Genomic DNA, 25,996 nt, shown 5'->3' with positions numbered 1-25,996 from the left:
TGCCCTGTCCCTGGCTGGAGTGGGGGAACCAACGAGAGGGGGAACCAGTAGTGGGTGTGGGTGGAGGATGTAGTACATGGGAGCACTAAAGCCATCTTAATTAGAGTAGTGCAGTCAGTGAGTAGTAAGGAGAGGAGGGGAGCAGAGTCTCTTCAGGAGCTCTGCTCCATAGTGGGGCCTAGCAAGAGAGGCCCAGGAGAGGAGTGGGAGCAAGGGAGGAATACTCCGGGAACGGAAGGGATCCCAGGGGGTACGGTGAGTGCAGGACGGCACCCGTATGCCCGAATCTGCCAAGAGTCAGAGGGATCAGGCCGCAGGAAGGGAACCGGTCCCTGGACCAGCCATGTTACTCCAGGTCTTGGCTGGAAAAACCGGAGGCTTCTGCACTTCCATGGTGCAGTTACCACAGCCTCACCCTAGTCGCCGTGAAGGGCATCAAGTAGGTCCGGGAACTCCAGGTTGCCCAGAAGGGACTTCAGAGCACCCGATCGGGACTGTGTGTCGGGAGCACAGGGCAGGAGGGAGAAGTCCCAGCTCGGGAAGTCGGCCAAGGAAGGAACATAAAGACAGGGGGTCCCGTTAAGTGCTTCTGATACACCTGAAGGAGTGCTGAACCCCTACCTGGCAAACGCAGTGCGACACGGGAGTCTGACACCTGGACAGTGTACCCGAGGAACCTAAAAAGAACTGTGAGTAAACTCGGATGGCTGCACTCCACTGTCTCAGTCATTTAGTTCCACCACGCTACCGCGCCTGCACTACAACGCCCAGCATTACCATCTGCTACTACACTGCCCCGGGGGCCCGCTCCGCCTGTGGGGAGCAGAAACATCCCAGCTGCCATCCCATCACCCCCGGAGGTCTGCCGCAGCGCCTGTACTCATTGCCGGGAACCACAGGTGGCGTCACGAGACAAAACTGTTAACAAAAACACTAAAACCCCTTTTTAAAGAGTGACCCAGAGGATGGACCCGGGAGCCAACTGCCGTGACATCCCATAGAAGGTCAAGGCCCGGGTACCGAGTTTCACCCCTATATCCCCCCTGGGCGAGACACAGCTGCTACTGAATTGGGAAGATGTGGAGGAGTATACAGTGCTGGCCAAAAGTATTGGCACCCCTGCAATTCTGTCAGATAATACTCAGTTTCTTCCTGAAAATGATTGCAATCACAAATTCTTTGGTCTTATTATCTTCATTTAATTTGCTTGCAAGGAAAAAACACAAAAGAGAATGAAGCAAAAATCAAATCATTGATCATTTCACACAAAACTCCAAAAAAGGGCCGGACAAAAGTATTGGCACCCTCAGCCTAATACTTGGTTGCACAACCTTTAGCCAAAATAACTGTGAACCACCGCTTCCGGTAACCATCAATGAGTTTCTTACAATGCTCTGCTGGAATTGTAGACCATTCTTCTTTGGCAAACTGCTCCAGGTCCCTGATATTTGAAGGGTGCCTTCTCCAAACTGCCATTTTGAGATCTCTCCACAGGTGTTCTATGGGATTCAGGTCTGGACTCATTGCTGGCCACCTTAGAAGTCTCCAGTGCTTTCTCTCAAACCATTTTATAGTGATTTTGGAAGTGTGTTTTGGGTCATTGTCCTGCTGGAAGACCCATGACCTCTGAGGGAGACCCAGCCTTCTCACACTGGGCCCTACATTATGCTGAAAAATGTGTTGGTAGTCTTCAGACTTCATAATGCCATGCACACGATGAAGCAGTCCAGTGCCAGAGCCAGCAAAGCAACCCCAAAACATCAGGGAACCTCCGCCATGTTTGACTGTAGGGACCGTGTTCTTTTCTTTGAATGCCTCTTTTTTTTCCTGTACACTCTATGTTGATGATTTTTCCCAAAAAGCTCTACTTTTGTCTCATCTGACCAGAGAACATTCTTCCAAAACGTTTTAGGCTTTCTCAGGAAAGTTTTGGCAAACTACAGCCTGGCTTTTTTATGTCTCGGGGTAAGAAGTGGGGTCTTCCTGGGTATCCTACCATACAGTCCCTTTTCATTCAGACGCCGATGGATAGTACGGGTTGACACTGTTGTACCCTCGGACTGCAGGGCAGCTTGAACTTGTTTGGATGTTAGTCGAGGTTCTTTATCCACCATCCGCACAATCTTGCATTGAAATCTCTCATCAATTTTTCTTTTCTGTCCACATCTAGGGAGGTTAGCCACAGTGCCATGGGCTTTAAACTTCTTGATGACACGGCGCACGGAAGACACAGGAACATTCAGGTCTTTGGAGATGGACTTGTAGACTTGAGATTGCTCATGCTTCCTCACAATTTGGTTTCTCAAGTCCTCAGACAGTTCTTTGGTCTTCTTTCTTTTCTCCATGCTCAATGTGGTACACACAAGGACACAGGACAGAGGTTGAGTCAACTTTAATCCATGTTAACTGGCTGCAAGTGTGATTTAGTTATTGCCAACACCTGTTAGGTGCCACAGGTAAGTTACAGGTGCTGTTAATTACACGAATTAGAGAAGCATCACATGATTTTGCAAAGGGTGCCAATACTTTTGTCCACCCCCTTTTTTAGTCTTGGTGTGGAATTACATCCAATTTGGCTTTAGGACAATTCTTTTTGTGTTTTTTTCATTGAGGACAAATTAAATGAAGAGAATAATACCAAAGAATTTGTGATTGCAATCATTTTCAGGAAGAAACTGAGTATTATCTGACAGAATTGCAGGGGTGCCAATAGTTTTGGCCAGCACTGTAACTGGACCCATTTGCCGAAAACACAAACAGTATAGACCTGTACAGAGGTCACCTCTGTATACAACACAAGACAGGAGTCTCCTCCTGAAGGCTCATCCTGAAGGCTCGGTGTTAGTCTAGGGTTCCTTCCTACCTGAGAAAATAATTCTGAGGGGTCAACTTCCACCTGTACAGAACATCTGCTTGTCCACTTTTCTAAACTTTGTTGTTATCATGACATACAGGACATATTATCACTATGAAATAGGTTATTCCCAAGAAATCAAATGTCCTGTTTAAAAAAGTAGTCTTCTACTAACCTGTTGAGGCCTATTATTGTGTAAGTCTTTGTTGAGTGGTACCCTGTTACTCATATCGGCCACATTATGCCAGCATCATTTAAATGGAATGTGTCATCAGGAAATAACCCACTGTTTTAATCAGCTATTTTTGTTACATGTTTTTTTTTGTTTTTTTTTTATATCACAACCTGTATTATTTTTTTTATTCTACAGCTTGCAATTTTCACACTGGCCACATGTACATTAAAGGGTATCTGTCAGCAGGTTTTTGCTACCTCATCTGAGAGCAGCGTAATATAGGCAAAGAGAAGCTGAATCCAACGATGTATCAGTTAGATTAATGGGTGCCGCCTTTCTGACATAATCAGAGATCTTTTAGATTTAGCATGAAGCAGAGCTGAGGAAGCTAACCGCGCCCACACCTGGCTCTGTATACACAATGTCCATAGACAGTGAGCTGCCTATCACAGGAGGGGGCGTGTCAGACTAGCATGCAGGCTCTATTGTGTCCCAGCAATGATAAGCTCCTGGTGTTAAAATATTCATTGCAAGCAAATAAAACCACGGAGCTTGATAAGAGAGGCATCCCTGAAATCAGTGTTTTAACCCCTACTTCATGCGTCCTTCAGATTACCTAACAAAACCTGCTGACAGATTCCCTTTAACAGCAATAGACTGGCTCAGACCTGATCTTTAAGCATCTAATAAGCGTGTGCAATGGTCATTGTGAAGAAAGAGAGAACTATGGCATCACTCATTGTGATGATAATGACACTACTGAAAAATGTTATGTAAAGACTGTATGAGTGACAAATATCTCAAGTTGCCCGTTTGAAAAGTGCAAGATTTTTATTTTTAATACTGATTGTAATATGAAAAAAAACATTGCAAAAATTTATTAAAAACTTGATTTAAACAATAGGTCATTTTCGAATGACATTCCCTTTGGGTTAAGGCTAACTCAATTATATTGTCAAAATGAGGCATCACTGCTTATATATAAGGAAAACTATGTAACATTACAGCACTGGAACAAAGAGTAATTAACACAGTTTAATAAAACATCATAAAAATGGGGCACAGTCCAAGAATAAAAAATATCCAGTATTGTGACATCCCCAGTGTAGAAACAGGGACGTGAACTTTTCTGTTGTCACCAATATTGAACATAGACTAAGCATAAAGACAATATGATCAATACAAAAACAGTCTATGAATAAGTGCAAACACTAATATAGTAGGTCTTGACATACATCACTCCATATTGATGAATTGGTGCCCGAATAAAGTTCCAATCTGTATAAATAAATGTATGAAATCTCAGCACTCGAAGGGATGAAGTGAAGAAAAGAAAATATTTATTCATGCAATCCAATATATTCAGAAAATTAATCCAGAATATTAGCGTTTCGGCCCTGAATCCAGACCTTCATCAGAAGGATGTGAATTGCTAGGATAGCTGTGTATGAAGATTATGTGTAGCAGTGTTGTGGGTGCAACTATCGACATATAGCGCCATGCAGGCAGCTTTGTTATTTGTACCCACCACAGCCCTACACATAATTTTCAAACACAGTTACCCTAGCAGTATGCACCATTCTGATGAAGGTCTGGATTCAGGGCCAAAATGTTAACATTCTGGATTCATTTTCTGGATATATTGTATTGCATGAATAAATATTTTCTTTGCTTCACTTCATCCATTCGAGTGCCGAGTTTTCATATATTTTTGCAAATACTAATATGATATCATCAACATAATTATATCATAGCCTACAGATAATACATCATTGCAATAGGACAAGGAATAAAGGCACAAACTACTTATGAATAAATATAAAAATTGTAATTACATTGTTAATATAGGACATAGCCTATAAAGGAAGACTAACACTGTTGTGACAAACATAAACTATTGTGACACCATTATTACAAAAATTTGCTCAGGAATAAAGACAATGACTATTGTAACAACAAAGCCTAAATGTAAAGAAAAACATTACATTTTTGTGGCATTTACAGAACTGAAGATAACATAGGAATTAAAAGGAATCTGTCACCACATTTGACCTATCTAAACTATTAATATGGGCATGCAGGTTATAGACTGCCGAGGACAGCGATCCCTGTCTGCCTCATATCAGATGCCTTGTGGAGAAATCATCTTTTATCACTTTATGTTAATGATCTCTTCCAGGCTATGGAAAATAACGGATGGCTAATTAACAGATTCATTTTCCATAGACTTCATTGTTATAAAAATGGATTCAGCTGCAATCAGTTTTTTAAAAACGGACAAAAAAGTTGTGTCTGCACATTTTTTTGCCCACGGAATGCTGCTGAATCCATTCTAACGGATGATTACTGGAAATGTGAGCATAGCTGTTTGCTATACACTTTGCAAGCTCAGCCTCTGAAGCTGTCCGGATTACTGGAGACCGACAAAGCTGCTTCTGCTTGTGACATCGGCTAACGGGCAGTCGGGCCATCAGCTCATTCCTGCTGCCGGCATGAACTGTCACTCTTCAGGAGAGCTCCTAAAGATAAGAACTTAAGAACACCGCCCCGTAATCAGCACAAACCCTATGGTGACATCCCGATTGTGACATAAATATAACATGCACCTTAGGAATAAGGATAATAGTACCGTTTCCCTGCCAGTCTTGACTTACAAAGCTGCTGCAGTGATACATCACCACTATGCTAAACATGGTGGCTAGTTACTGTAGAGGTACTATCTATGAGTCGTCGCATTGCCTCTACTGACAGTAAATGGTTGTAGTTTATATGGCTATCATAGCCATAAGGGCGCATTACACTGGTACACAGTGATTTTGGTGCCAACGATCTTCTCAACGGTTTTACATTAAGTTTATGGTGCTGATTAAGAGCATGACTTCGGGTTTGACAGATTGGCTCTAGTTTCTGAGATATTTAATAGTTAATTAACTAATTACAGTAGAATTCTGGCTTCAAAAAGTCGCTTTTATATCATTGTAAGCCTACAAACTGAAATGCAAAATAATTATATTGGATATTTCATTACCTAAGATACTGTTAAAGAGTCAAAAGACCAAAAACTATTGCATTTCTTATCACACACAAGTCGCACTGGGTGAATGCATTATTTTTATAGATGAATTATCTCAAAAATTACAACCAATTCAGCAAAAGTAATGGGATTTTTTAATTGAGCGCCTACAAAATACCCTAAATCCATTCAAAAAAGCTTGGCATCTGAAAAAAATTTTTTTTTTGTAGACCTATGTTGTCATTTCAACATAGACAAAATGACACAAGATCAAAAATTATTTCCACTGTTCAGAAATCAATGGTGAGTTCAGAATTTTTTTATATTTTTTTTTCTGTGTTTTTAACATATTGCTAGAACCCCTCTTTTAGATCAATAATGAATTTGGGTCAGCACTGGAGATTAGCGGATCTATTCGCAAGACCCTGGTCCTGAGTAGTGATGAGCGAGTATGTTTTGTTAACCCTTTCGCCGAGTATGCTCGGGCCGAGCTCCGAGTATTTACAGCTGCTCGGTGATATGTTTGAATCACTCCCATGTGCATGATTTGCGACGGTTCGACAGCTTTAATACATGTGAGAAATGTCTGCTTCTTACACATTCCTCACATGTATTAAAGCTGTCAAACCGTCGCAAATCATGCACACGGGAGCGATTCAACCTTATCACCGAGCAGCTATAAATACTCGGTGCTCACCCGAGCATACTGGGCGAAAGGGTTAACAAAACATACTCGCTCATCACTAGTCCTGAGAACTGCCTCCTACCCGCCAGCATCTCTTCTGATTAGAAAGCCGAAATGATCACATCGGGCCTACAAATCAAAAGAAGCACTAGGGATTCCAGTAGGTAGGAGGTGGTCTGCAGGACTTCTGCTGGTGGCCATGGCCTACTGACGTGGCTGGTTGACCAAGGTCCTATCTATGAGTCAATGTGCTCATTTTTAGTTAACACCACTAAGTATATCCATATGTGCAGAATATTATGTAAAAATTAAGACACTTATTTCTATACAATATATCAAACAAGCAGGTAAATGACTGTAAAGGTAGCGCTGAAGATTAGCTGGTAACATAAAGCGAGGTTTATAAGAGTTCAGGCGTGATCATCTCTGATACAGGTCACAGCAAGTCTGTGTCATAACCAAGTCTTCTCATTGCTGCGTGCGCACCGAGAACTGACTCTTGGGTGTAGTGATGACTGTGGGCTTCAGAGGAAACATCTCCATCTCACCTGGGCTGTGGATTCCCTGAGCGCAGAACGTAAGTCACCCTTGTTTCCAACAAGTCCATCAAAAATCTACATTTTATATCTATTCCTCAGCATGGTGTTTGTCTATATGTAGCTGAATTTTACATACGGTAGTTTCCTTTTTCCTTTTGTAAAGATGATATGCAACAAGTATCCAAGACTAGTGTTCATCTTTTCAGCTACACCCAGCCGACCCATGGACTGCCAAGGCTGGAGCTTCATAAAAGCTGCAATCTTTGCTTATATCTTAGTATGGTACTTATTGGTAATCATTATGTGTGGGTTGTTTTTATTACATATTACTGTATATAGTGTTTTGTTAATGAACTAAGACATTTCTGTTCACTTGAAGGCTACGTTCACACATCATGGGTTTTTTTGGGCGTCAATTTTCTGCAGCAAAATCTGATCTTAAAGGGCATTTTGTTCAGGATTTTTCTTGCAGTTTTGGTGCTTTTTTGATGCATTTTTGTTGCATTTTTCCAGCGTTTTCTCAGCTTTTTTCCCCACTGTTTTTCTGTCTCTTTTTATGCATGTACATAAAGTTCTATGAAAAAAAGAACCCCATTGTAATTTGGCATCAAACATTTTTTCACCACCTATTACTTCCTATAGGTGAAAAAAAACGCTGAATAAACGCTGAAAGAAGTGACATGCTCTATTTTCCAAAAAAACATGCAAGGCACAAAATCCTGAACCAAAAAAAACCATAGACTTTGCTGGAAGTGCAAAAGGCTGCTGAAAATTTGCATAAAAAACTGCATAAAAAAACACTGAAAAAACCATGATGTGTGAACATAGCCTAAAAAAAGAGAGTAATTCCAAAATTTGAAATTATATGAAAAATATCTTATTTTGGATGGACAATGTATTGGACTAATCAATATACTCAGAAATGCAGAGTAACACAAGAAATCTATTTTGACTAATGTTATTGTTTATCTCGGAGAGTCACTGTAATGTCCGGTCCCAGTGTTCTCCAGCGCGCAGAAGAGGTGCACTCCTGACTTCCTTCCTCCCACCCTGTATAGTAACATTGACTCCGGGGGCCCACTGTTTAGCTATATGGAAATATTTAATTACCCTCATTCACAAATTTATCTATGCTTCTATATAATAATTCACTGAGTAGTTTGTTAAATGAATGATGTTACCTTTGTCTGTACATAGAGGATCAAGTATATTGTTCCAACTACTGCTCATATAGAGTGGTGCCCACTTCTGCAGAGGGGCCCACCGGAGGATTCACCTGTTCTCCTATGGGCCAGTCCGAGCCTGTCTACTAGATATTTATTTTGTGATATTTATGATCTTTTTTTATTGCGGCCCATGGGGTTTGTTCAGTCTGACCATGTGGCCCTCAGACCAAAACTGGTTGTGTAGACCATATGACAGTGAATTATACACTCAGTAAATATCATCATTAATACTAATACTACTTACATTCACTAGTATTTTCCATAGACTAACATGATTTTATCCTGTAATTAAATGTGTACATACAGCTTGGAGTAGGATAAATGCTGCTGCACACATCAAATGCTATATAAAGGCAGAAATTACCCACAATTACACAGCTGCGCTGGGATACTGCAGCGCTGTGTAATTTTGACTACAAGCCTGAATAACTTGTATTTATGACATCTTTGCAGTCAGCAGGCAATACAAAGCCACCTGTAAGAAGGTTGTATTTCCCAGGGTGTGGGGTGACTGAGAGGCATCGTCATGCCAGTACTCCATCATCACGCTCTTTAAAGGGAATCTGTCAACAGGTCTTTGCTATCCCATCTGAGATCAAAATTATATAGGAGCAGAGACCCTGATTCCAACGATGTGTTACTTACCAATCTTCTTGCTTAAGCTTTGATAAAATCACTGTTTTCTCTGCTGCAGATCTAGCAGTTCTCTGAATGCTAGAGCTCTGTATAACCCCGACCACACCACTTATTGGCAGCTTTCTGTGTACACTGCAGAAAGCTGCCAATCAGTGAGGAGTTATACAGAGCTCATGAATATTCAGAATTATATGGCAGTAGGTGTATTAGGCCTCTAGTGATAATGTCCTGCTGATGAAACTATGATTTTATCAAAAGTCCAGTAAGGAATAAATCGCTGGAATCTGGGTCTCTGTCGCTAAATTATGTTCCTCTCAGGTTAGGTGGCACAAAACTGATGACAGTTTCACTTTCAAGGCTATGTACACCTTCACATATATTTATTATTATTTATTTTCTTTCTAAATACAAAGTTTTAAAATAGAGCAACTTTCTAAATAGTCTTCATAAAAAAAATCTAGCATTTTGCTGCTGATGAGTAAGTCCTGAGTGATCTGCAAAAAAAGATACAAACCCATCAGAGCTCCTTCTCCTGACTGTCCTCTTTGCTCCCCCACCCTTCTCTCAGTGTTAGAGATAGCGGCAGGGAAGGGGGTTGCACACAGATCTGCAGTGGAGAGGGGAGACAGTATCTCAGACGGCACAGAAAAAAGGCTCTGGACAAGGAGAGAATTACAGATACATGAAAGTTAGGGAAGACAGCAGCATTCTGGATACACACAGAGCTCACATCCAGCATGTATTACAGGGAGAGACACTCCCACAAGAGAAAAATCTGAACCTTGGATTTGAAGAACTTGGAATGAAAAAATGAAGATTGTGGACTTAAACTTAGTACAATTTTATTAACTAAAAATAGCCACTGAAATGTAAAAATATTCATGTAAAAGTGTCCATAGCTTTTAAAGCCATGTGAAAAGCATTTTCGGGGACTTTTTATAGTCTCCAAGTGCGGACTAGTGACATTTTCTAAATAAAATGGAACGTAATGATTTCTAAAGTAATTCACGCCTATAAAATTAGTTCTCTCAGCTATGCTCTTGCCCTACCGCACCATTATAGTGTTTACAAGGTGTTTGATGACTCAGGTGATTAATAGTAAAACAACAATAAGTGTTTGTATTATTATTATACACATACAAGGTGGTTATATAGGAGCCACCTACTTATATAGGTCTCCTGCCTCCAGTCTCCTGCATTGGCTGTCAGCCCACACCCAGCCCCATAGTAATGACATAACCAGTTTCTATGGCAGCTGTGCCAGTGTGTGCCAGTATGCACGTCTCACTCTCAAGAAAAAGCCTTCTTTCTTACTCCTGAAAGCCAAGAACAACAGACGGGTGTTAATAGCGAAAGATCATATATTTATTAATACAAGCTGACAACACAGCCCTTCCTGCTGTACACGACGGCTGCAGAGCGCGGCCTCTAAGTGTATTATATCTATTGAGTAATCTATGGAGAAATCACCATTATTAGCTTATAAAGGAGAGATGACGACATTGTGTCCATTATATTAGATATATCTGCTGTCATTGAGATCTGCTTGTGGTTCAGGTGATTGATGGCAATATAATGGCAGGAGGAAGCGATCACGTAATTTGAGGTTGTAAATCTTTACTTGAAGGCTACATTTAGAATATAAACTGAGCATATAACTATATATACTATATATATACATTATATCTGTATATCTATCTATTCAAGATAGATAGATATGGATAGATAGACTGATATATAGATATATAGATAGATATGGATAGATAGATATGGATAGAGAGATAGACAGATAGATATGGATATATAGATATAGATAGATATGGATAGATAGGTAGATAGATACAGTGCCTACAAGTAGTATTCAACCCCATGCAGATTTAGCTGGTTGACACATGCGGAATTAACTTGGCATTGCGACATTTGTACTGTAGATCAGCCTGGAAGTGGGAAATGCACTGCAGCAAATTTTTTTTTTTTTTAAAAAAAACGTTAAAAGTTAATTCAGAGTGTCATTTATTATTCAACCCCTCAAACCACAAGAATTCTGTTTGGTCCCCCTAAAGTATTAAGAAGTAGTTCAGGCACCAAGAATAATGAGCTTCACATGTGTGGATTAAAGATCTCTTTTGCCAGCCTTTTCTGACTATTTAAGACCCTCCCCAAACTTGTGAACAGTACTCAGACATCGTCAACATGGGAAAGACAAAGGAGCATTCCAAGGCCATCAGAGACAAGATCGTGGAGGGTCACAAGGCTGGCAAGGGGTACAAAACCCTTTCCAAGGAGTTGGGCCTACCTGTCTCCACTGTTGGGAGCATCATCCGTAAGTGGAAGGCTTATGGAACTACTGTTAGCCTTCCACGGCCTGGACAGCCTTTGAAAGTGTCCTCCCGTGCCGAGGCCAGGCTTGTCCGAAGAGTCAAGGCTAACCCAAGGACAACAAGGAAGGAGCTCCGGGAAGATCTCATGGCAGTGGGGACATTGGTTTCAGTCAATACCATAAGAAACGTACTCCACCACAATGGTCTCCGTTCCAGACGAGCCTGTATGGTACCTTTACTTTCAAAGCGTCATGTCAAGGCTCGTCTACAGTTTGCTCATGATCACTTGGAGGACTCTGAGACAGACTGGTTCAAGGTTCTATGGTCTGATGAGACCAAGATCGAGATCTTTGGTGCCAACCACACACGTGACGTTTGGAGACTGGATGGCACTGCATACGACCCCAAGAATACCATCCCTACAGTCAAGCATGGTGGTGGCAGCATCATGCTGTGGGGCTGTTTCTCAGCCAAGGGGCCTGGCCATCTGGTCCGCATCCATGGGAAGATGGATAGCACGGCCTACCTGGAGATTTTGGCCAAGAACCTCCGCTCCTCCATCAAGGATCTTAAGATGAGTCGTAATTTCATCTTCCAACAAGACAACGACCCAAAGCACACAGCCAAGAAAACCAAGGCCTGGTTCAAGAGGGAAAAAGTCAAGGTGTTGGAGTGGCCTAGTCAGTCTCCTGACCTTAACCCAATTGAAAACTTGTGGAAGGAGCTCAAGAATAAAGTCCACATGAGACACCCAAAGAACCTAGATAACTTGGAGAAGATCTGCATGGAGGAGTGGGCCAAGATAACTCCACAGACCTGTGCCGGCCTGATCAGGTCTTATAAAAGACGATTATTAGCTGTAATTGCAAACAAGGGTTATTCCACAAAATATTAAACATAGGGGTTGTATAATAATTGACCCACACTTTTATGTTTAAAATTTAATAAAATTCAACTGAGCAACATAACTTTTTGGTTTGTAAGATTTATGCTTCTGTTCATAAAACCTACTCTCGTTTGCAGTTTGAAGGCTCTAACTTATTTGCATCTTATCAAACCAGCTAAATCTGCAGGGGGTTGAATACTACTTGTAGGCACTGTAGATAGATAGATAGATAGATAGATAGATAGATAGATAGATAGATAGACAGATATGGATAGAAATATATAGATAGATAGATAGATAGATAGATAGATAGATAGACAGACATGGATAGAAAGATATAGATAGATAGATAGATAGATAGATAGATAGATAGATATGGATAGATAGATAGATAGCTATGGATAGATAGATAGATAAATAGTTATGGATAGATATATAGATTGATAGATAGATAGATATGGATAGATGGATCGATAAATAGATAATAGATAGATAGATATGAATAGATAGATGGATAGATAATATATAGATAATATATAGATAGATAGATAGATAGATAGATAGATATGGATAGATAGATAGATATGGATAGATAGATATGGATAGATAGATAGATAATAGATAGATGAGATAGATAGATATGGATAGATAGATAGATAGATAGATATGGATAGATAGATATGGATAGATAGATAGATAGATAGATACAGTAGATAGATAGATGGATAGATAGATAGATAGATAGATAGATAGATAGATAGATAGATAGATAGATAGATAGATAGATAGATAGATAGATAGATAGATACTGTGTCCAGTTCTGGGCTACCAGAATGGTGACCGGTCTGCAAACAATGTCCTATGAGAAATGGTTAAAGGATCTGGGAATGTTTATCTTGCAAAAAAAAAGGCTAAGAGGAGACTTAATAGCTGTCTACAAATATCTGAAGGGCTGTCACATTGTAGAAGGATCATCCTTATTCTCATTTGCACATGAAAACACGAGAAGCAATGGGATGAAGCTGAAAGGGAGAAGATACAGATTAGATATTAGAAAAAACTTTTTGACAGTGATGGTGATCAATGAGTGGAACAGGCTGCCACGAGAGGTGGTGAGTTCTCCTTCAATGGAAGTCTACAAATAGAGGCTGGACAGACATCTGTCTGAGATGGTTTAGTGAATCCTGCATTGAGCAGGGGGCAGGACCAGAGGTCCCTTCTAACTCTAACATTCTATGATAGATGGATACTTTTTTTCTTTGCATCGACATATCATATAATGGACTCAAAAACAAAATTCAAAGTTTGATGAAATGTTCAATCCCCCATTCCCGCAATTCTGTTATTGTTTTTTTATTTTGTTTTTATATCATCATGCAGAAAAACAACCAGGCAATATGATTCTTTAGGTAACTACGATTATGATGATACCCAATCTCTATAGTTTTTTTTATATTTTAAAAGTTCGAAAAAAAATCGGAACTTTGTTAAAAAAAAAACATTGGTTTGTGTTGCCATTTTTTGAGATATGTCACATTTTAATTTTTCCATCTATGGAGCTGTCTGGGGGTCTGTAGTTTTTATTGATACAATTTTGCGGTAGATACAATGTCTTGATTGTTTTTTAAGTGCATTTTTTGGGCTAAATGCGACCAAAAAACAGCAGTTCTGCCTTTTCGATTATTCTCCTTACGTGATTTTCTGTATGGGTTAATGAATTTATTTATAAACAGATTGATAAATTATGAGTTCTTACCAGGGCTTAGGAACGTGATAGCAGGGGAGGTTCCTGCTCGGGACCCGGCTTTATAAGCCTCATCAGATTGGCGCTAGCAGGATGAATGCAGTAGACTTCATTCTTGGGCAGTCCACTATTACATAAACAGTCATTTTTCTGAATGGCCGATACTACAATGCCTGGCTGGTGCGGCTTCCCTACGCCTCTGACCAGCACGGCTGACTCTTAATGGTCGCTTACAAACACCCAATAAATAGAGGACTTTGTATAAATTGCATAATCCAGGTCTCAATAATCAGAGCTGCAAAGATTTCAGGATTACTGGAACAAAATAACAGTTGGATGTTTCAGGATTAAGTACTGTAGACCGGCACCAAGCGGATTAAATCCTCCCAGACAAAATAAATAAATAAATGACGTTCACTTAACATGTTCCAACAAATTAGGATTTAACAATCTATTTATTTATTTGAGATGACTTCAACTGATAATTAGATAAATTGTGTACATCCCGTGTTCTCAGATTGTGGAAGAATAGATATGTCACCGAGAGTGATCTGTTTTTACAGAGAACAGTGGAAATCATTTGTAGGGAACATAAAGTAGAAGGAAATCAATCTTTGGTGAAAAACTATCCCTACCTTGATCTCAACAGTTTGAGACAGACTGGGTGTAGCTTTCATACATTGAGTAACAAGTCATAGCATCGAGGTTGTCATCCATATATACACAACAATCCTGAATGCGATGCCTATATGTTGAGCTATCAGGACAGTGATCCAATGGTGGCAATCTATTGGGTTTCTGGATCAAATATTCACGGTCTAAGGATAACCTGACTACATAAGTTTCAGAACACCCATATAACCTGTTCTGTATCTGTAGGGAGAAAGCAGCTCGTTAGTTGTCTGGTTAGCGATCACGATCCGGTGGTTTATTTCTTATGGCGTTCACTATCTTCTCCTGTCCAACTTGCCCTCATCCACAGACTTCTAGTTCTTAGGTTTTTTCCTAGAAAAAAAAACATTAATTGACTATTGTTGATCAATGTATGATTTTGTTGGGGTCCCTACTGTTCCTGAGAACCAGGTGCCCATAAAAGGGAGGTGGAGAAGAAGGAGTCAGGAGCTCTGCCTCTAGCTTCTCCCTCCGCGTCCCCTCTCCCGTCTTCATAGAATCTTATGAGTCACAGCTGCCATCTTCTATCTCAGTAATGTAATAATCTGTCTCCACTGAATACAAATTTTTATCTGTGAATTGGGAATTTTAAGCATGAATGATGCGTCCTGGAAGAAAAAGAAGCTGATTTCGCTGATAAAATATATTACAATGTTTCCTATTTTCATGTGTAATATTGATCTATAAAAAAAGAAAAATTAAAATGATGGTTACTTTCGAAAAATATAAAGTTGGTTGGGACCTGCTTTTCAAACGTATTTACACTTTTAATGGAGTGTGCACTTTTAGGAGCCTTTTCTATGCATAAGAAATTAGCTGGAGGAATCAGTCCAGTGCAATTTTTTCCACGGACCTATAGAGCTGAATGGGCGGGTGCCATCTGTTTTTCTCGGCGTCAAATTGTGCATGCTGTGATATTTTTCCTCGGTCCGAAGACAAAATCAGACATGTGCACAACCCCATAGAATAACATGGGGGTAGGAATGCTATCCGTCAAAACCACGGATGTACGGTCGTCTGCACGAGCCTTACACTGAATATTTTCCTGCAAATTACATATCTTTCTGTTCAGCTTCTCCTGCTCTAAAACTTGATGCTGGCTGATTGGATACCATTTTCAAAATGACTGCTTATCTTTAAAGGGAATCTGTCTTCTGGTTTTTGCTATGTAATGTGAAGACAGCATGCTGTAGGGGTTAAAACACAGATTTCAGTGATGCCTCTCTTATCAAGTTCGAGGTTTTCTTTGCTTGCAATGATTGTTTCAGCACCAGGAGCTTATCATTGCTGGGACTAGTTCATTGCATGAGCCCTGGTCAGACATGCTCCCTATTGTGATAGGCACCTCACTGTCTATGGACATTGTATATACAGATCCTGGTGTGGGTGGGGTTAGCTTCCTCAGCTCTGCTTCTTGCTAAATCTAAGAACTCTGATTGTGTGAAAATGGCTGCATCCAGTAAACTAAGGCTGTGTGCCCACTATGTGTCTTTCAAGCATTTTTGCCGCGGAATTTCCGCAGCAAAAACGCTTAAAAAACACTTGGTAATATGTGCCCCATGGTCCCCAATGATAATCCGCATGTGAAGTGCACATGCTGCGGAAATTTCCGCTGCGGATTATCATTGCGGAAAAATCCGCAGCATGTCCATTATTTTTGTGGAAACGCGGCGTAATTGCGCCCATTGACTTGCATTGAATCGCTTAATATCCACATGACTACATGTGCACATGCGGATATTAAGCGATTCAATGTGCGGATGGTACCCGGGTCTAGAGAAGAGGAGAATCTCCTCAAAACCCAGGTACCATAGTACCTGTAAAAAAAAGAATTTAAAATAAAAAATATACATTATACTCACCTTCTTATGACCCGCGGTCTTCTCTCCGGTGCGTCCTGGCTCCCCGGTGGCTCGCAATGGTGTAAAAGGACCTTCCATGACGTCATTAAGTCATGTGACAGGTCACGCGACCACAGACGTCGGCGGTCGCGTGACCTGTCACATGACTAAATGACGTCATGGAAGGTCCTTTTACACCACCGCGAGCGGCCCAAGACTCCGGACCCACCGGAGAGAAGACTGGGGGCCATCAGTAGGTGATTATAATGTTGTTTTGGTTTTTTTTTACCATTTTTATTCTTTTTTTAACTATCAACTTGGTCACACTATATAAATCCATGCCGGTTGCATGGATTTATATAGTGTGACCAAGTTGTCAATGCTAAAATCGCTTGGAAAAGCGCTTGATAACCCGCATGCGGAAATGCATGCAAAAACGCTTCTACCTGGCAGGAAAAACGCATGTAAAAACCGCATGCGTTTTTCCTGCCAGGGAGATGCAGAAAAAATCCGGAGCATTTCTGCATCGTGGGCACTTAGCCTTAGTGATACATCGTTGGATTCAGCTTCTTTTTGCCTACATCAGGCTGCTCTCAGATGAGATAGCAAAAACCTGTTGACAGATTCCCTTTAAGGTTTGTAGGTTTGCTTCATTGTGCCATGTACCTCCCAGTGTTCCTAAAAATTGGCAACAAGCTATATGCATGCATGCATTTTTCTTTTGTGAATTTGGAGATAATTCCATTTTTTTTCTGTAGAGGAAAGTAGTGAGAGGAAAAGAGGAATAAAAGATTTATAAGAACTCAGAGTCTCACCTTTCCAGGATTTTCTCAACCTGCTAAGAATTCCTTCCAAGTGTTACAATGTATTGCAGCTTTCAACAGATTTTCTGATTAGGATACAAGAATATTTACTTGTTAAAGGTCTAGAAATGTTCCCTGATTATCTAGGAAAGGCTGTCACATACTTCTAAATAATTCTGAATGAGAACTGTATGTGCCCAGCAGAATTTAGGTATCACAATTGGGTCAGGTTGCTCAGTGCCTTCCACTTGTCTGTATTCTTGTGCAATCAACAAAAGCAAAATAATCAAGATCCTTCCGTAGGAGACCAGACAGCTCATTTCAATACTGCTGGAATCTTCTGACAACAGACGGCTAATTCAATTCTGCAAAGGAGGTGTGTTATTGAAAAAAAAATCCCTGCTCCGCTTCACTGCACATTTTAAAAGAGCGTTAGAAGCCTATGCACAATAATAAAGCGGTAAACCACGGAGAAATGGTTAACTAATGGGAACAAATGTAAGAAAATGGAGAACAAAGACTTTTCATTTTTTTTCTTTGTTTTGTTTTTTTTGGGCTTATCTTTGCTCCTCTCATAAAAATATTGCTTTACAATAAAAGATGTTCAATTTTTTTTTCGGTTCAATAATAAAAATTCATATCACTATTATCATGGCCTTAAACAAAACATTAAAGGGAACCTGTCACCATGAAAATACAGTCCAATCTGCAGGCACCATGTTACAGAGCAGCCGGACCTGAGTAGGTTCATAGATAGCTTTGTGAGTAAAGATTCGCTATAAGCTGTGTTTTAATAATTAAATCCCCTTTCTGGGGTTTTCAGTCCAGTGGACGGTCCTATCAGTGACTGACAGCCATCTCTGTATGCACACTTATACAAAGAAAGCTGTCAGTCACTGATAGGACCGCCCACTGGACTGAAAACCCCAGAAAGGGGATTTAATGATTAAAACACAGATTATACTGAATCTTTACTCACAAAACTACAACCTCTGGCAAAAATTATGCAATCACCGGGCTCGGAGGATGTTCATTCAGTTGTTTAATGTTGTTGAAAAAAAGCAGATCACAGACATGGCACAAAACTAAAGTCATTTCAAATGGCAACTTTAGGGCTTTAAGAAACTCTAAAAGAAATCAAAATTAAAAATGTGGTACTCAGTAAGGGTAATTTTTTCAGACCAAGCAGAGAGAAAAGGTTATGGAATCACTCAATTCTGAGGAAAAAATTATGGAATCACCCTGTAAATTTTCATTTCCAAAACTAACACCTGCATCAAATTAGATCTGCTCGTTAGTCTGCATCTAAAAAGGAGTGATCACACCTTGGGGAGCTGTTGTACCAAGTGGACTGACATGAATCATGGCTCCAACATGAGAGATGTCAATTGAAACAATGCAATGTTGCAAAAGATGTTGGTTGTTCACAGTCAGCTGTGTCTAATATCTGGACCAAATACAAACAACATGGGAAGGTTTTTAAAGGTAAACATACTGGTAGACCAAGGAAGACATCAAAGCGCCAAGACCGGAAATTTAAAGCAATATGTCTCCAAAACAGGAAATGCACAACAAAACAAATGGGGAACAAATGGGTGGAAACTCGAGTCAATGTCTGTGACCGAACTGTAAGAAACCGCCTAAAGTAAATGGGATTTACATACAGAAAAGCTAAACATAAACCATCATTAACACCTAAACAGAAAAAACAAGGTCACAATGGGCTAAGGAAAAGCAATCGTGGACTGTGGATGACTGGATGAAAATCATATTCAGTGATGAATCGCGAATCTGCATTGGGCAAGGTGATGATGCTGGAACTTTTGTTTGGTGCCGTTCCAATGAGATTTATAAAGATGACTGCATGAAGAGAACATGTCACGTAAAGGCACTGGGGAGATGGCTGTCATTACATCTTCAATAAATGGCCAAGTTTACATTGATATTTTGGACAGTTTTCTTATCCCATCAATTGAAAGGATGTTTGGGGATGATGACATCATTTTTCAAGATGATAATGCATCCTGCCATAGAGCAAAAACTGTGAAAACATTCCTTGAAAGAAGACACATAAGGTCAATGTCATGGCCTGCAAATAGTCCAGATCTCAATCCAATTGAAAATCTTTGGTTGAAGTTGAAGAAAATGGTCCATGACAAGGCTCCAACCTGCAAAACTGATCTGGCAACAGCAATCAGAGAAAGTTGGAGCCAGATTGATGAAGAGTACTGTTTGTCACTCATTAAGTCCATGCCTCAGAGACTGCAAGCTGTTATTAAAGCCAGAGGTGGTGCAACAAAATACTAGTGATGTATTGGAGTGTTCTTTTGTGTGTTTGTTTTTCATGATTCCATAATTTTTTCCTCAGAATTGAGTGATTCCATATTTTTTTCCCTTTGCTTGGTCTGAAAAAAATTACCCTTACTGAGTACCACATTTTTAATCTTGATTTCTTTTAGTGTTTCTTAAAGCCCTAAAGTTGCCATTTGAAATGACGTTAGTTTTGTGCCATGTCTTTGATCTGCTTTTTTTTCAACAACATTAAACAACTGAATGAACATCCTCCGAGCCCGGTGATTCCATAATTTTTGCCAGGGGTTGTATATATCAATCTACTCAGCTCCTCCTGCTCTATATTATTGTGACTGCAGATTGGACTGTATTTTTATCATGACAAGTTTCCTTTAAGGTCGGTCACAATCTCCTACACAATAATTGCATAGTGTCATTATACCAACAGTTTTTCAGCTGACAATTATTTTTAATATTTGCCAGACTCATAATAGTATTTTCACAAAGGGAAAGTCCAAACAAGCATATTGTCAATCAGGCAGTGTATAGCCCATGGACCATTGCAAGTCAGTGGCACAATTCACATGAGTGATTTTCCACACAGATGAGTTTCTGATAATTTGCATTGTCTCGAACGGCACCATGGCCAATACTCTGACATAACTGGCTACAGAATTCACACTTCCATGTGAACTTGGCCTAACATATGTAAATTTGATACACAACCATTCTACAAATTTACAAGGCATCAGGTAAGGTTTTTTTTACATAACTTGAAGAGATAACTCGGAAGTCCCAGCCCCCGACATATACAGAACATCTACGCGTCCACTAATAATTTCATTATCCTTGAACACAAATGTCTAATAACACAAATACCGCAGTGCAGAGGTGAGCAACAAGTGTGCCACAGCCGGCACATGGGTCATGTTTACCCGGCAAACTGGGTAGTGTGCACATAAAACTGTACATTTATCGGAACAGAATCTGAATAGGGCAATGGGTCCACAATAGTGATGAGCGAGTATGTTTTTGCTAACCCTTTCGCCGAGTATGCTCGGGCCGAGCTCCGAGTATTTACAGCTGCTTGGTGATATGGTTGAATCGCTCCCATGTGCATGATTTGCGACTGTTTGACAGCTTTATTACATGTGAGGAATGTGTAAGAAATAGACATTCCTCACATGTAATAAAGCTGTCAAACCGTCGCAAATCATGCACACGGGAGCGATTCAAACATATCACCGAGCAGCTGTAAATACTCGGAGCTCGGCCCGAGCATACTCGGCGAAAGGGTTAACAGAACATACTCGCTCATCACTAGTCCACAACACTCTAAATAGTGCCACCTGGAAAGTCAATATAATAAAAGGAATCCTTTGGCACAATAAATGTAGATGCAGATCGTGAAATTTATTAAAAAATAATTTCATGAGACAGATGTATAACTCAACATTTCGGCCTCAGCCTTTCTCAAGGTTATCTATACAAATATAAAACAGAAAGAAAACAAGGAATTTTATCCAAACATGATAAGTCTCATGATAATATATAAATAAATATAATCATCTCTGAAAGAAAATAACAAAAAAAATAAAAAAATCAACATGATAATAATAATTTATTATAATCTCAAGATATATGTGATATCGCATATTGATTGCTTTGGCATAGCAGTACTTCATTCTCAACGTTATTCACTTGAAAGGGAAAGATAAACAACATGGATTATTTAGTACCCAAGTGATGGGTAATAAAATATATGTAACAATATGTAACATCTTTCAAAGTGTAAATGATAACAGATAACATAGGTCAGTCGGACCCCAGGTATCAAAATCTAAAGATGTTTAAACAGAGGGAGTAAAAAAGTATAGTGTCTGCAGAAAGTACAATAGATCTACATAATACCATATACATGAAAGAACAGCTTGTCTCACCCAAGATAGAAGTGCATTACCTGTCAGGTGAGTTCATCTGTATAGGATCTATAGAATCATATGTACAGGGTATCAGTATAGGCAACAATCATACGTGAAATCTCTGCGAATCTGCCTACACAGATTATTTTAATTACATATGTAATTATTCTCCAGGTGGTATGCGCTCCCGAAACACAGTAGGTAGGATGCGGTGATATATTGAATAACCAATTTTTATTAACATAGCATATAACGCGTTTCAGCTATTATGAGCCTTCTTTAGGTATTATCGCATCCTACCTACTGTGTTTCGGGAGCGCATACCACCTGGAGAATAATTACATATGTGGTTTCCTATTGAAACACCTTGAGTGCTTTCACAAGTGCCCAGGATTGTGCTGCAAACCGTGAACAGGAGGAACCTACAACTAACCCACCCAGTGGGACTATTGACAAGTTTATTATGACATCAAAAAGGTGAGTGCAACCAGCACTTATTTAATATGTATTTGAATCTTGATTCTGCACTTAGATTCAGCGCTCTCTCCCCTCTCTCCACTTTTCTTATTTTATATTATTTTAATTGAAAGGGGGAGTTAACAGTGTGAGACAGGTAGATCAGGAGAGCAGACTGTCAGTCATTACATGTCTCACACTGGTAACTCCCCCTTTCAATTAACATAATCTCTGGAGGCAGATTCTCAGGGAGATCTATGTCTGGCTCATAGGTCTTAACAGCTCATTTACATATTAAGAAAAACGTGGATTTGTCTAGAATAAGACATCGGATTGCAGATATCAAGGTATGATTTTATTCAGCTTCCTATGACCATAGACGGCTTAGGAGGGTTGATCCTAATGACAGATTCCCTTTAAATAAAATAAATTCTATATCTGGAGAGTAAACAGTCCATCAGCTTTGTGGTGCAGACATTATTGCATTCAGGCACCAGGAAAATACATAAAAAATGGCACCCAGATGCTGTATCAATCTCATAGTTATAAATATATTTTTCAACTCCATATCTAAGCTAAAACTGTGACAGATTTTTGTATAACTGTGTCCCCATCCCTTTCTCTAGCTCAGTACACGGATAGATCTGCAATATTTTTTGCTTTGTTGTTTTTTTTTATGTAGTTTCTGTGACAGTTTTCTTTTTTTCTTTTCTTTATGAATCACATTAAAACCACCCGTGTGAAGGAAGCTGCTGCATCTCAATTAGAAAGGATGAGCTCTGAATTTGTTTCTGTTTGCTTCCTTTTTTTTCTGGCTTTTGACTCCTCCAGCAATATTGTCCCTGTGAGTCAGACGTTACAGTGTTTGGTTAGGGCTCCCATGTGTCCCCATATTCCCAGAGCAATCCACGTTGTTACTAAAAAAAAAATATCTTACTGGAGTATTTGAGGGAAAATTTGCATGAATTCAATTTTCTGCTCGACTGGTCAGAATCGTTCCGCACAGATTCTCTAAGTATGATGCAGAGCACGGCTAGGTCCATTGTATACATGGTAGACGTATTTTTGATCATTTTCAACATATTCCACCGTGGAAATATGTAACGATTTATTGGTTCCCAATTCTCATGAGGGAAAAGGATTACCGATCCTTACCTGGGGTCCATTCTTTTAGGCCACATTACAGGTACAAGGATTTCCAATTTTTTCCCACCTTTATTCAGTAGGATATGGTACAAATGATTGATTGGCCTGACAGCCTTGGGACTTTCATTGATCCCACAAGCAGGGTTTCAATAATTATTGAATATCAGAATATATCAAAACAAGTGTATAAAAAATACACCTCTTCTTAAAAAGTAACTATCGTTTTAGTTTTTATTTGATAACTCAATATTACACATGAACATAAGCAACTTTGCAATGTATCTTATCAGAGAAATCTGCTTGCTTTCTCCTCCTATATCGATCTTTCTCTCTAAATTCAAGGGTAAAATCTGTGTTCAGTGAAGACAGATTTTCCAATTGCTGAGATGGGAGATGGCAGTTGGTGCTTTTAAAATTCTATGGAGAAGAGAGGAGTTAGAGGCCGACATAAACATTCTACTGCAAGTTCTCATGAAATAACAGTAACAGTTCTCCATAGAACTTTATAAGCACCAACTGGCATCTCCTATCTCAGTAATGGGAAAAATTGTGTTCACTGAAGACAGATTGTACCCATGAATTGAGAATTTTGAGAATGAAGGATCAGTCCAGGAGGAGAAAGAAGCAGATTTATCTGAGAAAATATATTATGAAGTTTCTTATTTTCACATGTATTATTGATTTACAAAAGTAAAAAAAAAAACAGCAGTTACTTTTTAAGGTCTCCATACACGTTAGACTAAGATTGGCCAAACTAATAGAGTTCGGCTGGACCAGCTGATAGTCGAATGTGTATGACGTTTGGCGGGTGTTTATTCTACAGTTTTTGGGCAAAATTAGGATCAAGAATGTGGAATTTGGTCAACTTTTCCCTCTCTCCATATTATAAGTACATGTAAGCACAATTTTGTCAATCATTATTGAAGGCGTGCAACTCTTATAGAGTTTTCTTCTTCAAATTGCCTTTTCTTTTTTCTTTTAGTATAATTTTCTTGCTTGGACTGGCCCACAGGAGAACAGGAGAATCCTCCGGTGGGCCACCACCCTCTTATATGAGCTGTACTTGGCACTATATACATGAATCACTATGTACAGAAAAAGGCAGCATCTCATTCATTTATCAATCTACCCAGTTCATTGTTATATAAATTTGTGATTGAGGATAATGTCACATTTGCATGTAGCTGAAAAGTGGGGCCCTGGAGTTGGTTACTGGTGGGCCCTTGACACCCAGTCCGACACTGTTTGGAAGAGTCATTTATTATGTGAAAATTATTCCCCCAACCATGTCTATCCCACTTTCTTTCTTTTCATATTTTTAATACTTTGAAGGCTCCTTTAAAGATCCCCAGACCCATCTACCCTATCCATGAAGAATTTCACTGTTTATGCAGAATTGTATTCTCCAAAAATAATGGACAAAGCGTAAAGTTCTCATCAGTACCATGAAGAATTTTGCAGTGTTTTTTTAATTTCTTTCTTAAGTTAAAAATAGTCAATTACTGTACAGAATAGTCACTTGTTTATTTTGAAGAGGCCGAGTAAATTGCCTTTCTATAATAAATGATAAAAGGACTACACAGTCATGGAGGAAACACACAAGTCATTGTCATGGGTTGTGTATGGACCCATTGAGGACCTTATTATGTCATCAGTGTGACAGTGTATTGGTAAAAGTCCTAATCCCTGCAGCCTTCTGAATCTCGGCACAGGCTCCGCTGGTTTACAATGGTGTATTATACGGATACATTCACAATTGACTTTAACAGAAGAGTCAGAGTTTTTCTTTTTGGGTAAAACTGAGAACAAGCTATGGATGTGTGATAAATGCACTGACATGTACAAATACAATTCTCTTTTCTTTTCTTTTACAATTGGCTAGTAATAAGTATAATGCATTATTTAGTTTGGGGGGTTCCTACTTTGTAAGGGTCAAAATCGAAGACTTAAGGCTGCGTGCCCACGTAGCGTTTTTCAAGCGTATATGCTGCGGAATTTCCGCAGCGTAAACGCTTGAAAAACGCATGTAGATCCGCACCCCATGGTCCCCAATGGCATTCCACAATGTCAATGCCCATGCTGCGGATTGTTCCGCAGCGTATATGCTGCAGTCAAAAATCCGCAGCATGTTCATTAATTTTGCGGAAGCACAGCGGAATCAATGTGCGGATGGTACCCAAGTCTGGAGGAGAGGAGACTCTCATCCAGACCTGGGTACCAAAGAACCTGTAAAAAAAAGAATAAAATAAAGTTTATACTTATCTTCTGATGTTTTCCCTCCGTCGCGCTGTTGTCTGAAGGACCTGCCACGTCATTGAGTCATGTGACCCACCACATGACTCAATGACGTCACCGCAGGTCCTGCACACAACAGCGTGAGCCGCTCAAGCCTTCGGACGGGGCAGAGAATGCATCAGAAGGTGAGTATAAAGTTTATTTTTTTATTTTTTACCATTCTGAACAAGTTGTCAAGCACTTTTCCAAGTGATGCTTGGAGAAGTGCTTGATAACCCGCATGCGGAAATGCATGCAAAGACGCCTCACAAACGCTTCTACCTGGCGGGAAAACCGCATGTAATATCCGCATGCGATTTTCCCGCCAGGGAGAAGCGTAAAAAATATGCTTCAGGTCCGCAACGTGGGCACATAGCCTAAAACTATGATGAAAAGTTTATTTTCCTTATTTATATAGCGCCATCATATTGCACAGCTCTGTTATGTTCTGGTACCCAACCTGAACTTTATTCCAAAGTTCGGTTCGGGTACCAGAACTGTATCTGAACTT

General features: G+C 39.8%; 1 protein-coding gene across 2 annotated transcripts in view; it reads left to right on the top strand.

Moving 5' to 3' along the window:
* PHYHIPL (phytanoyl-CoA 2-hydroxylase interacting protein like) overlaps positions 1-25,996 on the top strand; it is a 141,277-nt gene that overhangs the window by 70,990 nt on the left and 44,291 nt on the right. Inside the window, exon 1 of one of the 2 annotated variants that reach the window (XM_073685474.1) lies at positions 7,162-7,304. The exons of the other annotated variant lie outside the window; for it this stretch is intronic. The gene's annotated coding sequence lies outside the window, so the exon portion shown is untranslated. Of the gene's footprint in view, positions 1-7,161; positions 7,305-25,996 lie in introns of those variants that run through there. 2 annotated transcript variants of the gene reach the window in all.

The sequence above is a fragment of the Phyllobates terribilis genome, unplaced genomic scaffold (genome assembly GCF_046119375.1).
Source record: "Phyllobates terribilis strain yellow unplaced genomic scaffold, ASM4611937v1 Scaffold_5__5_contigs__length_657084704, whole genome shotgun sequence".
Lineage (NCBI taxonomy): Eukaryota > Metazoa > Chordata > Amphibia > Anura > Dendrobatidae > Phyllobates > Phyllobates terribilis.
This window is presented reverse-complemented; position numbering and strand designations above follow the sequence as displayed.